Genomic DNA, 12311 nt, shown 5'->3' on the forward strand with positions numbered 1-12311 from the left:
TAGACCTAGAGTCTGTCATACAGAGTGAAGTAAGCCAGAAAGAGAAAAACAAATACTGTATGCTAACTCAAATATATGGAATCTAAAAAAAAAAAAATGGTACTGATGAACCCAGTGACAGGGCAAGAATAAGGATGCAGATACAGAGAATGGACTGAAGGACACAGGGTTGGGGGGATGGGGGGCGAAGGGGAAGCTGGGACGAAGTGAGAGAGTAGCATATACATATATACACTACCAACTGTAAAATAGATAGCTAGTGGGAAGTTGCTGTATAACACAGGGAGATCAACTCGATCATGGGTGATGCCTTAAAGGGCCAGGACAGGGAGAGTGGGAGGGAGTCGCTGGAGGGAGTCGTGGGAGGGAGGGGATATGGGGATATATGTATAAATACAGCTGATTCACTTTGGTGTACCTCAAAAGCTGGTACAAAAGTGTAAAGCAATTATTTTTCAATAAAGAGCTTGAGAAAAAAAAAAAGAAATTTCAAAGGTTTTGGGATTTGTGAGCCAGGAACCCTGGATAAAGACCAAACGTGAAAAATATCTTTTGGTCATCTGAATGAGCAAATATGTATTTCTTATAAATCACAATATTCAAAGAGTTATGGTTTTACTTTTCTTTGAAAATTTTAACATTTTGAGAGATCCTTTCAGATACTCGATGGATTCACCTGACAGAAGTGATTAAATTTCATTGCCAAAGTAGAGAACCTTAAGGGCTGCTTAAGCCCATGCGAATTTTTTCTTAGCTCCCAATCTGAATCTAAATCAGCAATAGCTGATTCTCTGTTTTTCCAATTTTTTTCTTCTTCTTTGCTAATTTTGTGTGTTGTTTTTGCTTTTGGTTTGTCTATAGCCAATAAGTTATTTCCCATTGGTGGCAACCATGATAGGGAACTTGGTTTTGTGGTCAGACCACTTGGTGATTTTTGTTTATGGATTAACGGTTTGTAGAGATCTAGTTTCTGTTGGGCGAGAGGTGACAGAATGTTGCTTGCTAGTCTTTGTTGTTTGTTTATCTATTTTGAGATCAAATCATATAAAAAATTTGTATGTATTGGGAAGGAGAACAGCTCCTCAATAGCCAGACTGGTGAGCTTTTATGTTCTGTGTTTTCTCTTAATCTGTGGCTGAAAATGCATTATTGAAACTTCAAGATTTCTATGTGTTTTTATGCCTGCAATTCAGAAAGGACTTTACCTCTCAATGTTTGACTATATAAAGTTTTCACATCTTCAGAGGATATTAATAAATTAGATTATAAAGTGTTTAAAGGTGTTCTGTTCTGATTGGTTTCTGGAGATAAATATGCCCTTGTGTAAATTAAATATGCTTAATATTCCCTGAATGTAAGAAAATTTCACTTCCAATACTTTAAACATCCTATACGCAAAAGAAAAATATTCTTACAGAAACTAACTCAGAAATACTATAATAATTGAAATTCACATAATTGAGGTAAATCTAGTTTAATAGTCTTTGTTTAATGAAAACCACTATATGTTCTCTTATTCATTACTGTCAGTTATGATGCAAGCAAATATTTTTGTTATGCTGCAGTGTATTTTCCTAAACTTACAGAGCTTTAATGATCAAATAATGTATCATTACTCCTCTATAATGTTTAAGGCTATAAAAATATAAATGTAAATTTGTGTTTAACAGAATGGAATCATTCTCACAAACTGTTTATTTCAGCAGTAGTTATATTTTGAAATATGTCAACTTGAAGATAATGTCCAAGGTCTTTAGGTAACTTAAAACCTGGGCGTGATATTGAGTTAATTAATAGATAACCATTTGTTATGTAGATCATTTCTAACACATTACTAAAGCATTGGTTATTAAGCATAATTTCAAGTTTACGTATTTTCCTTTCTGTTTTTATTTGCTGCAAAGATGCTGCATGCTTGGGCTAGGTTAATGAATGTGTTTATTTTTGCCACTTAGGGTAGTTGTATAATGGATGTGGGTGGCAGTTGGATGTTAGTGTGACAGTTTTCAAGTATTCACCCTACAGTTTTCTCTGAAATGAAGTTAGTTACTTTAAGTAAAGTTTTAATTAATAGAAATATTTAAGACTGCATTAAAAGCAGTAGTAAAAGAGAAATACAACTGTGGACATGTTGCTGTTTTTCAAAGAAAAGGGTTTTGTTCCAAAGTAGGGGTTCTCAGTTTTGTCTGTTTTTGCCTCCAGATCTCCTTGTCCTCTTAAAACTTACTGAGGCTCCCAATGAGCTTTGGTTTTTGCAGGTTATAACTACTGATACTTAAGACATTAAAAATTAAAACTGATAGCATTTTAGAATACTTACTTACTGATTCATTTGATGCTAGCAATCAGGAATGCTTTGCATGTGAATAACATCTTAATGTTACTATGAAATTAGTCCTGACCTTTCAGACCGTCTATGATCAGTCCTAAAGTATCAGTATGTCTCCCAAACTGAAAAAGCATAATGGAAAACAAAACTTGGGAAGTGAATTTTATTTACGTTGGTTTATAGATAATACCTGAGTCTGAACAGCCATGAAATATATTCAATCTTGGCAAACATTTGCACAGTTTTGATGGGTGAGTTTCCTTGGTTTACTGTCTTCACCTACGATGGAGGTTATTCTTTCATGTGTAATCTACCTAGATAACGAAGATTCTGTGTCCTGCCAAAGGAATTGTCTGTGCTTTATTCTGACTATTAAGTTCTTACTCATTTAAAAAAGGCAAAGATTCCTCACTTATAAAAAAGTTAAAGGTTATTTACAATCACGTCATCCTCTATGTTTATTTTTTAATATTTTATCATCTCTGATTAAACAGGTAACCAAGTATTGTGTTTCAGGCATCTACAGTATTATCTTAATCAAGTGTCCAAATCATCTTTGACTGCTTTTTTGATTATCACCTGCTCAAAATCATATTCTAAACATCAAAACGAAACTAAAGTAAAAATCTTCAAGTTATCTTTTGCACCTAAAACTCTCTTGAGGTTTCTCAGAAACTCCTTTTAAAACCAAAAAGATTTGTTCTCTCCCCTTATAAAAAGGAAGACGCTAGAAATAATTAGGTTTATTTAAAACATTACTATTGATAAATTGTGTGGGAAGGATTATCAAATCCAAAGAGATGTTCTACCTCCTCTGCATTACATTTGTGTAAATAAAGTGTTACAAATGTACATATTTCAGAAATAGTGTATTGGGAAGTTCCCTAGAGATTTGTCAGTGCCCCTCTTCTCCCTGACGTGCTTCTCTTCATCAGAGTCCTAAAGATATTAGGCGACAACAGTATAGTATTTCAGTCATGATTTGGGTTGCTATTTAAAATCTTTGCTTAGCTATCACCTCACTTTAATTCAAATCTAGCCTCTTCTAGGTTAAGTGGGTTTTGATTGAGGATACACTGTGAAGTTTTATTAAAATACATGTGTTAGCCATATTCCAGACTTACTGATATCCTTTGTATACGAGATTGTATGAGGGCACAACAGAAGGCAGCACATTGCCGAAGTAGTCCAGGTTTATGGAAAGAAATATGTCGCCTACATTGAGCGAGTGCAGTGGGAGAAGGTTAATGGAAGGACTGTCCATGTGGACATTCACCCTGGCAAGTTGGTTACCACTAGACTAAAACTGGACAAAGATCACTAAAATATCCTTGAACATAAAGCCAAATCTCTCCAAGTGAGAAAGGAAAAGGGCAAATCTAAGGAAGAAATAATTGAGATGATGTAGAAATAAAGTAATCTTGTGCACAACTTTCATTAAAAAGGATTAAAATGAAAAAAAATTCTTGGTATGTTCTTACTTTATGCCTGGTTTATTCTTGCTGTATTATACTCTCACACACTTACATATGTCTCACAATTATTATATGTTATAGCTCAAGATTTTTCCCTTTATAAAAAATTATGCTCAGCCCTTGTATAAGTCAGATGTAGCATTCACTGACTTCTTTGAGAATAGGCTGAATTAGTTTCATTGAAGACAATGAAAAGGTATTTTGCAATGACTTTATTACCTTGTTTGGCTTGACACAGAAGCAACCAAATTTCCTTGTCTTATTCTTGCCACAAACTCAAAGGGATCTTTCATTTTTAGAAATTATCGGTGATAAAGTAACCACAGCCATTTTAAGTCACCAACATCTACATGTAGTTTGCTTGTTTTCACTTGAATACTTGCTGGAAGCCTCTGCTTGGAAGTCTAGCTCCAGGCTAGAGTTCATGTTCACTAAAGGCCACAAACAAAAAAGGATCATCTGAGAGCTTCTTGGAAAAGGACTATACCAGGTACTTCAAACTACTGGAACTTCAAAAAAAGACTCTTGGCGTGAAGACTTGTGATGTCATTGCTTAGACAGCGATGAGACCATTCCAGCGGGCTGAGTCAGGATTTCCAGAACTCTTGGTATATGAAAAGCACATGGCTTTATAAGATTCCTGACCCAAGATCCTGTGAAACAAGAGTGGGCCAGATGAACGAATGAAGGAAATTTTCCTAGAGTGATTTGTTGTAACAGTACAGATACTATTTTACTGTTTTATTTTTCTATATATAAAAGGAAGTCCTGTATCTTTCTTGTCAAGCTATGCATAGCCCATGACAATTTAGTAGACTCTACTTTGGGAAATGAAAATGAAACTTTTCAATAATATTTTCTCACTAACACCCCTTCTCCATGCAATTCCTGTCAAATTATCTATTGCATTTTTCATAGAACTAGAACAAAAAATTTTACACTTTGTGTGGAAACACTAAGTCATCAATTCTTGTTGAGTATCCTTTCTTTTCATGGCAATACAGTTATTTGCATAGACTGTCAATAAGATTGTTGTTGTTTTATCAGGATATGATTGGAAAAATTGGTTATATAATGAAGGCCTTTCCTGGAATGTCATTTGAAATGATACTCATATAATCAGGTATGACCAACCACTTTTAAGGAAATAAGATTGCCATTCTGGAGCCAATGCTTAGAGAACTCTCCTGGGAAAACTGGTGGCCTGATAGGACTTATGGGGTCCCAGCTCTAAGGAAGGACACTTTCTAGAGCTTTGGGATATTTTGGAAATAGGAATTCACCAAAATTTAAAGGTACTGCAGGTAAAATCTGGTAGGGTTTTGGGGCTTGGCTTCCTAGCCTCAGGAGAGCAAATAATAGAGGCTTTTAACTTCCAATCTAACATTTCATAGGGAAACTTCCAGCAAAGCAAACTTAAGAAAACCTGTGTGGTAAGTTAACACCCTTGCTGCACCTATGTGAATTGTGAGGCCCGAGCGAGTAAGACCAGCCTTATTTTGTGACCAGCAATTGTCTTTCTCTGAGGGGAGACTGTCAGGAAATGTGGAATCAGCAAAAAGATAACCAAGCATCTCTAGTGAAAACTATGCATTATTTAGGGCTCAGGGTCCAGGTTTTTTGATTCTAGCATTTGTTGCCTTTGAATTGTGAGGTATAGAGAACTGATGGAGTTGAAAGTGAGTCTTTCTGTGGACAGGCAACTACTCCATTCTCTGGCTGGATGAACAATCCTTCCTTGCCATGGAAAAGGCCATTTTGCATCCAGTTTGCAAGTTCATTTCAATGTTGCCAACCTAAAACTGTGGCTGTTCTTCCGATTCTCCTTGGAACTGGTTATGACATCTGCATTGTTCCCTCGTTTTGGTTAATGACTGAAGTAAAAATTTTGACATGCGTTCATTGAATACCTGTATGAGAGTCATGATTTTCCCTTCTTTGAAAAAAAATGATCTTTTAACAATAAATAGTAAGCTATAATCATTCTGTTTGACGACTACACAGGGATGAGTATTTCCACCAGGAAGGTGATGCGAGGACAATTTCCTTCCCTTTTGGTCTCCTTTGTCTAGCCAGGATCCATTTTCCCATCTTCTGATGAGAGCAGAGTTACTCCTCCCCAAGTTTTAGTTCCTGTGCTTCCCAGGGGCTGAGCAAATCCTCACATGTAGGCCAGGGCTTGGGCAGTCCAAGTGTCACATTCACCCTGTCTACTCCAATTGGATAAGCGTTGATCATTTGACCCAAGCCAGGCAAGCTGGAGACAGTGGGATTCAATTCTAGAATTTTGACTGAAAAGATAAACTTATTTATGCAGGGTTTACTGAAAGAATAGTCTATAAGCCTATAAATGTTGGTGACTTTCATGTCACTGCATGGGAAAACCCTTCCTGAAATGAGGCCACCCAGGGAAAGAAATGGAGATTTTAAAAAAGGGGGGGAAGGAGAAGAGAGAGAGAGAGGCAGAGAGCAACCAAGCCCAGACAACTGTGTTTGAACTGTCATTTGCAAAAGGAAGAGCCCTGATGAATTCATTTTCATGAAGCTAATCCTTGGGATCTACAGCTTGCTAACTTAGAGCCAAAGGGAGGTTGTTTTCAAGTCGATTAGTGCAGCAAGAAGGTGATTACTGTATTATTATTATTATTGCCCTTTCAGTATATCCTACAGAAAGAAAACTCTTTCAAACCAAAATTCCAGAACTGAGTCCTACTGACTCTGACTTGCATGGCTGACAGCAATGGGCCAACCCTTCGTAGCTGCCGTCGAGTGTTGAGTGGAGTGTAGCTGCACACTGCAACCCTGGAAACTCACTCCAATGCTTTCCTGGTCAGCATCCCTCCCACGCTCTACCGTACTTATTTCCTCAAAGTCCCAGGATGGAAGGAAGGCTCTGGAATCAAACCATGAGTTCCCACCACTGTCATTCCAGCCACAGCATCCAGGAGACTTACTGATTTGACCTGTTATATCAACCTCAGCGGGAGATGGACAAAGCCCCTTTTGAGCTGATTAACAGAAGCAGTTTTACTCCAAAACTAAGTTCTAAATCAGAATCATGGAGTTACAAATATCTGATGTTAATGCAGGCCTTCCCTAATTGCACGGAAACATGTTTGGAAATTGTGAACAGAGAGGGCGCATGGGGAAGACAAAAGTACACTTGGAAATCCCGATTACCAGGAATACATTATGACGAGTAAATATGACTCTTGAGTGTTGAAAATGAATCCCACTTAGGTGCTTTGGCCAAGAGATAGAGGAAATAATATTTGACAGTGCCTCCCATAAGTTTGCATGCACAGCTTATATAAGGCATAGTAGTTTGTATGTGGTTTTCTTCTAATGCTGGTATTAAGAAATTGTTGATCAGCTTAGGGATAACTGTATTCACTGAGTCATTGGACAAACAAGTATAGACCACTTGTGCTTAGGGACACATGTGTTTGGGTGTGTGTGTGTGTTGGGGTAAGGGGTCTTAAAAAGGTGCTCTTGTAAGCTTATTATATCAGTGTTTTACACGTAAGTTATATTTCGAGGAGCGCATTTTGACCTGTGGTATGTAGAATTCTAAGTAATACCAAATTCAGTAAAGGGATGTAAAGGGATTCTATTATAATTAAAAATTATATCCTGAAAATTAAAAGCACACTTAAAATGAAGCGATATGAAGATTATTATACAAATATGCATGTTCCCCAATCTTGCCAGAGCTAAAAGAATCTCCGAAGATACTTGATAAAATATAAATGCATTTTGAGATTTTTAACAAGTTGTTATAATTAGGAAATTTTAAAAGACATTGCAAGTGTGCCTACCTATACAATATTATATATGTAAATATATGTGCTGATGTTTGTACATACGTATATGTGTATACAGTCTTTTCTTTCTTTGCATAACATTAATGTTCACCTACGAGGCAGGATAACTGTCTGAGATTGGTTACCCTACCTCACCGGCTTTTTGTGAAGATCACAATGTATGCAAATTAAAGGCTTCTTCCTCTTCGCAATACTTCTAATGGTACATATATTGTATACTGATGACTTATGTCTGTCTCCCCCGTAAGTTTGTGACATCCTTGATGGTAGAGGCATATCATCTATCTTTTTGACTTCCGGACTTAAAATAGTGCTGGCACAGAGTCTGAGAACAAATATTTGTGGACATGTAACTCTATTAAAATGCCGTATAGGAATGTACTGTGAGAAGCGGAAGGTTCTTGAGAACCATCAAAGAGGGTGTAATCACGCTGCAGAGTGGTAGGCTGATTGTCACTGAGAGTCCTCAGAAAACATCGGTTTTCTCCATCATCATCATCAACTCAATCAGCTATTTTCATCCCCTTTTCGTAAAATTACAACTTCCCATGTATTTAGTTGCTGACTCATTAACAATGTGTTGAACATTTGTTACAAGCAAGGAACTGAATTTAGCCTAATAGAGACTTCGGCAAAACACAAGGTACAGTTCTTCCCTCGAGGGGCTTTGGAGTGAGACCTTGGGTAAGGGGACTGAGTAGGGTATGTGTAGGCAAAGGGGTCATCTTAGAGATCAGAAGCCTGAGTGGAGATGCTAATGACTGAGCGCCCCCAACCTGCTTTGCTGGGATCTTGGGACACCTATGTCTCAGCAAACAATTCATCAGTATTACAGCATTCTGGACGCCAAACATCCAGGTGGAGAAGGCTGCCTGGTGATGTTTAAATCATTCCCTCTTCATCCACGTGTTTGGTGTCATGTGGACTCAGCTGGAGCCAGTGGCAGATAAGGGCTAAACCTTCTCTTCTCCTTGGTTCTCCTTCCACAGAGATGACCAGCACCTGTTCCCTGTGGCTCCCATTTGTGAAGGCTCTGGGCCAATGGGGATACAGGTATAGGACATGGAACCAGAGGGTATCACTAGCAGGATCCTCAGTGGACAGACAGGGAAACTGAGACCTAGGGTGGAGAAAGGGACTTACCCCTGGATATTCAGATAGGATTAGAGCCCAGATCGCCTGTATAGTAAAGGGATGACTTAAATCTCAGATATCTGCTTTCAAAAGCACCAAAAAATATTTACTGATAGTAGTAACAGGAATACCATACATTTGTAGTAATTGTCCTCAACCCTAAATGCACATCAGAGTCATCTTAAGAACTTTAAAAAGACATAGTACCACCCCAAGCCAATTGAATGTGAATATTATGGGAGTAGAGAATGTAGGGCTATTTTCAGATGTTCCCCGGGTGTTTCTGATGTAGTGAGGGTCTAGACCCAAGACTTTTGATGTGTACCTGTCCTAGAACAAGCGACATTTGATTTAAAAACAGAGGTCACATTTACTTTCAGAATATACCTGCTTTTAGGGTACAAGAAAAACCTGTAGAATGTGTATGAATCTGCATCCTGCCTCATTTTCTGAGACAAAGCCTCTCACTTTGAGGCCAGGTAGGATCTCTCCTTGTGATGGAATCACCAGAATTTCATTACCTCTCTAGAGAACTCACCCCACCTCGTGTACTCAACTTCTAGCTCAGTGGTTCCCAAACCTTAGGCCACGAGAGAATCAACTGGAGAGGCTGTTAAACACAGATGACAGGCCCCAGCCCCAGAGCTGCTGTTTCAGTGGGTGCCCAGGTAATGTCAATGCTGCTGGGTTGGAGGGGACATACCTTGAAAAACACTGGTCTAGTTCATGCCCACTGATAATAGCAATGAAAGGAGATCTCAGTTATTCACAATAGGAAAGAAGTCAGAAAGAAACACTGAAAGATTCAGGTTAGTCCTAAAGGAGAAATTTTAAGACTAAAGTATCAAAATAAGTAATCAACAGTGACGTTGTAAAGACTTCACGTTTGGAGATTTTACAAGTGGGACCTCCTCTAAGAGATGACTTTCAGCTCTCCCTATCATAATGATGTCATCATCCATCCTCCTGCATCTCCCCCACTTGTGTCTCCTTGAAACAACTCACAAGGCTCTGTCTACTCCCAGCCTAACCCTAACCCTAACCCTAACCCCACTCCTGCATATGCCTTTAGAGAGCGGCCATGCTTGTGGCCAGATTTATAGAGAAAATAATGACTGTAGTGAAAAAGGATTGTATGGTTTTCCATTGTCAATATACAGCCCACTAGCAAATGAACTAGGTTCATATGTAAAATTCTCAGTGGATATCTGACATCAAAGAAAAAAATAATTAAATCTGTCTTAAGAGGTAAGCATGATCACAGCCTTGGTCTGCAGGATTTCTGTCTACAGGGCTGTCTTAAAACACAGTGAAATGAAATATTGCTGTTTGTCTAACTTATGGGCAAAAATATTTTAAATAAATAAATGTTTCCTTGCATCTCAGCTTACAACACAAGTGCAATTGATGCCTGGGCTGCCTGGTGCTGAGGTTTATTGAATGCATAATGCTGCCCTTTTGTTTGATATGATATTGTGGGAAAAGTTACAATCTCGCTTTCAGAATAAAAAATTAAATGTTTTGGAAGGGGCAGGGAGATTTTGTGCCAAAGTATGTAGCCATCTCCTGTGGAAGTGTTTTAGGGACTGGATAGTTTTTCAACTAGATATGTATCAGTTTTAATTATAATGTTAAGTAGTTCTCCTATTTTGACTAGACATACTTATTATAAATAAACTCAGTTCATCTATGAAATTGCACCCTGAATGGCATTTTATAATCCGAGATAAGAATTGTAATACAGTTTGAATTATCATAAGGTGCCAATCATAAACATTTCCCAGGCGGACTCCTTTCTAAGTGAACCATATGAACATTACTGCATAGTGATTTGTCTCATTGGCCCAGGAAGATGTCCTTGAAAGGTTCAGAGGCTAAGACACTCAAGATTGCAGACACACTACAGTCTTTGGTCCAATACACCTGGCTTGAGTATGGCCTGTGACCCTCACTGGCCTGACAACCTTGGACAAGTCATGCTGCCTCTGTGGGCCTTCTTCTCTCATTTGTTCACTGGGGATAACGACACTCCCCTAATAAGTGGTACAGTCCTGGCTCTATGAGGGTGCGACCTGCGCAGTCAGGAAGGGCCCCTCACTTGGTTTAGTGCTCTGCTAATGCCATCTTGAAATTCTTAATTTTTGTACAAGGGGATTCCATATTTTTACTTTACACCCAGCCTCACAAATTACATAGTTGGTCCTGACATGGTATTGTTGGAGATATATGTGGTAACAAATGTAGGACCCACAGCACTTAGTAAATAGTAGTCCCCATCTCTTTAGGCTGTAGGATGCCTACCCTGTGTTATCAGCTGTTTGAAGAACATCCAGGCAGCTGGCATGGTCTTTGCATCTAGCTTCATGTCCTAAGGCTGGATTGCAAGATGAAGGTGCACCTCCCTTCAGATGACATCTGGAGAATACTCATGGAAAGGAGCCTACTTGTAATCGTATGCCCTTTTGTTCCATTTAGAATGTTCTGTGCACATGTATTAGCGCTTTAACTTTTTTTAACAAATTTATTTATTTATTTATTTTTATTGGCTGCATTGGGTCTTCTTTGCTGCACGTGGGCTTTCTCTAGTTGCGGCAAGCAGGGGCTACTCTTCATTGCGGTGCTGTGCGCAGGCTTCTCATTGCAGTGGCTTCTCTTGTTGCAGAGCACGGGCCCTAGGTGCGTGGGCTTCAGTAGTTGTGTCACAAGGGCTCAGTAGTTGTGGCTTGTGGGCTCTAGAGCATGGGCTCAGTAGTTGTGGCACACGGGCTTAGTTGCCCCACGGCATGTAGGATCTTCCCAGACCAGGGCTCAAACCCGTGCCCCTGCACTGGCAGGTGGATTCTTAACCACTGCACCACCAGGGAAGTCCAGCTATTTAATTTTTTTTATTTAAAAGAAAAAAACCCCAAAAAGACAACAGGATTAAGAATTCTAATCAGAATTCTTGGATGGACAAATCATTATCTTATCGAATCTTGATTTCCCAGTGTCAAAAAAACCTTCACTTTCCTCAAAGTGTTGCTGCATCTTTAGTTAATTTTAGCCCCACTAACCTTCAATTTATACCACTGCTCATAAAAAGAAAATATGGTGACTACAGCTATTTCTAGGTTGGAGAAGGCGTTTTTTTCTGTGAACCTAGGAATGGAAAACTCTCCTGTGTCTCTGTGTTCTTTGCCTTCCCTCTTCTGCCTCTTTAACTACATCTTTCATATAGATAAAGTCGCTCTTTCTACTCATCCCACTTGAAATTTCAAAGGAAATTGGAAGGAACTAATCAAAGCAAGTGCAACCATTTTAAAGGACTATTTTATCAGATTAAATCCTCATTGTAATAAAGCATGGTATTTCCAGCGGTTCTGGTTGAGATTCTGTATGCAGTGAGGAGGTAGGGAATTTGATAAGGGTAACTTCTTGTATCCCAGAAGTCTACTCAAAGGTCACAGAAATTCAGGCAAAGCCAGTGCCACAGTTTTAACCTGCTTTGTCTGCCCAAGTTTCAATGAGTAATTTATTGGTGTTGGGCCAAACCATGTGCAAGTGAGCAAT

The sequence above is a fragment of the Hippopotamus amphibius genome, chromosome 16 (genome assembly GCF_030028045.1).
Source record: "Hippopotamus amphibius kiboko isolate mHipAmp2 chromosome 16, mHipAmp2.hap2, whole genome shotgun sequence".
Classification (NCBI taxonomy): Eukaryota; Metazoa; Chordata; class Mammalia; order Artiodactyla; family Hippopotamidae; genus Hippopotamus; species Hippopotamus amphibius.